The sequence below is a fragment of the Somniosus microcephalus genome, chromosome 21, assembly GCF_052327205.1.
Source record: "Somniosus microcephalus isolate GS21.2 chromosome 21, FLI_Smic_1.0, whole genome shotgun sequence".
NCBI classification, from domain to species: Eukaryota; Metazoa; Chordata; class Chondrichthyes; order Squaliformes; family Somniosidae; genus Somniosus; species Somniosus microcephalus.
Genome location: NC_141007.1, coordinates 59355157 through 59358247, shown reverse-complemented (window position 1 = coordinate 59358247; position 3091 = coordinate 59355157).

The window sequence follows — 3091 nt, the reverse complement described above, 5'->3', positions numbered from 1 at the left end:
TAACTGCCCCCAAACCCCCCCTTAACCCCCGCACCAAAAGCGCCACCGAGATAATATCGGGGCCAGTGTTTCTCAACTCAAATTATTCAGAAGGCTCCCGCATTTACAGTTCAGATCAGTAACTTGCGGTACACTAGGATTGGAAGAGTCTTGCGAACACCCAGAGACCTTCTTCAATTCTCAAAATATCTATTTTCATCTAATATCTGCCAAAATGATTCTATCAGGTTTCAAGAGATGGATGTTATTAAACAGAAAATAAAATCTACAAAGCCGAAGAATATTTCTAAATCATAGAATGAAAATTCTGCAAACATCAAAGACCATCCAACCTGATCACTTGACCTGGTTAGATTATATTATCTCTCACACAGAAGATGGTTGTTCTTGAATTTGTGAAACAAACAACCAGGAAGAATAGTACGGTTGCCAGCACTGATTGCTCATGTTGCTGAGCTGTTCTTCATGATGTCATCTATGATCTTTTAAAAAAATGTATTCATTCCTGGGATGTGGGCGTCGCTGGCAAGGCCAGCATTTATTGCCCATCTCTAATTGCCCTTGAGAAGGTGGTGGTGAGCCACCTTCTTGAACCGCTGCAGTCCTTGCGGTGAAGGTACTCCCACCACAGTGCTGTTAGGGAGGGAGTTTCAGGATTTTGACCCAGCGACGATGAAGGAACGGCAATATATTTCCAAGTCAGGATGGTGTGTAACTTGGAGGGGAATTTGCAGGTGATGGTGCTCCCATGCGCCTGCTGCCCTTGTCCTTCTAGGTGGTAGATCCTGTGATAGTAACAATGGTACAAAAGAATTATGCTAGCCCTGCAGCAAATAGGTCAGTCTGTTTTAAACTTGTGGATTTGAGCATGCAATTTACTATCAAATCTTGCTCAACAAGATAAACACATGAGAGAGAAAGGAATAAAGGGATATGTTGATGGGGTTAGATGAAGAAAGGTGGTAGGAGGCTCGTGTGGAGCATAAACACCGGCATGGACCTGTTGGGCCAAGTGGCCTGTTTGTGTGCTGTAAATACTAGGTACTATGTAATCCACCATCAATTGAAGTCCAACCAATAAAATATGATTAGCACTTACTGTATTGTCATCTTCATGCTAGATACAACATGCGGTACCCCTTCGCTAGAGTGCTCTCTGATGCATCATAGGTTCAATCTGATATTCATTGTTTAGACTGCATCATTGATACAGAAACCATGTAAAACATGGCTTTGCACCATGTTTATTGTATAGCTTCCAAGGACAATATTAGATCAAATATCTTCTGTATATGTATCTTATTTGGTCAGAAAGAGCAGTTTGGGAATAGATATGTGTGTACTCTCCCCTACTTAGCTTCAATACTCTTATAAAAAAAAATACATCTCACATTGGTTAAGACTTACACACCTCCCTTTTAAAAACACAGCAATACACAATAAAATTAATGATGTAAGTTTGTAACACATTGAAAGCATTAAAAAGAGATGGTTTAAAATGATTGAAATCTTGGCTTAACTTCTCTGTGAGTGGGAGCCAAGCTTTTAAGCTTTTGCCATACACCCCTTCCTCTCAGCAAGCAGCTAAGATGGAGACCATACACCCTAATCCCATTAAATGTGCACCAGCTACTGTCCAAAAATGCTGTACAGCTTCTCAGACAGGACTGAGTCTTTCCTTTTACAATGCATTGCTCATTTTTTGGCAGAAGGCCACCAAAAGTGGCTAATGATTCAGCTGTTTGAGAGCTGCTGGCTGTGCAATGGCATCATAGATTCAGATATTAAGTAGAAAGTATGCAGCTGGATGGAATAACAGTAAAGGAAGTGTACAGCTGCTGGGTGTACTGGAGTCTGCAATATAAAAAGTACACAACAGAGAAGTGTTTAACGATTCTGTCATACTGGACGACATTTCAAACTGGAATTTTCTGGAAAAGATAGGTGTACGTTTTGTTGCGTTGGAACAATGCTGAAGAAACTATAAAGAAGGATTCCACTGCAGCAACTTGGCCGTTCCAACCAACTGACGTCACGGCACAGTGCCAAGCAAGACAAAGCAAAACAAGGCCGCGAGTAGGTTCTCTCCCCCACACAAACGTAAGCACACAAATTCATCTTGCAATAATTTGTACGTAACTTACAACATGTGCACAGTGCAGCAACAATTAAAGAAAAATATGCTACCATGCAATAGGTTGGTCCCTGTGATTCCCCACATGCAAAATTCCTGATTTTGTCTGGGCTGTCAGGGCAGGTGCTACTAACAAATGTATAACTCTATTTACAGCATCCTTGTACTGACTTGTATCAGTTCACAAGAGGAAACATCATTAACATTTGAATGTTATAAAATAATAATATAAAATAGGTCATCTGCCCTAACATCTCCATAGGTGGTTCAGTTTCCAATTTTACTTTTTGATAACTCTCCTGTGAAGCGCCTTGTGACGTTTTATTACATTAAAGGTGCTATATAAATGTAAGTTGTTGTTGTTGAATGAATGGTCCGATGACAACAACAACTTGTATTTATATAGCGCCTTTAACATAGTAAAACGACCCAAGGCGCGGCACAGGAGTATTTTAAGACAAATAAATTTGACACCGATCCACATAAGGATAAATTAGGGCAGGTGACCAAAAGCTTGGTCAAAGGGATAGGTTTTAAGGAGCATCTTAAAGGAGGAAAGAGAGGTAGCGAGGCGGAGAGGTTTAGGCAGAGAATTCCAGAGCTTAGGGCTTAGGCAACAGAAGGCACGGCCACCAAAGGCTGAGCGATTATAATCAGGGATCCTCAAGAGAGCAGAATTAGAGGAGCGCACATATCTCGGGGGGCGTTGTTAGACATATAAGGAGGAAACCTCCTGCTGGGGTTGTTGGCAGAAAGCAAATTGTCAAGTGGTTTAGATCTGGAATTTTGATTTTGGGGAATCATGAACTGTTTCCTAAGACTATGGGGGTGAATTTTCACCCATCAGCTCACTCGGCACCCCAGCCCCCAGTACTATGCCAGGACCCAAATGAGCCAGGGAAGCAAGGAACTCCTGATGTAGGGAGTCCCTTCACCTGGATCTGGCCCCCTGATGAC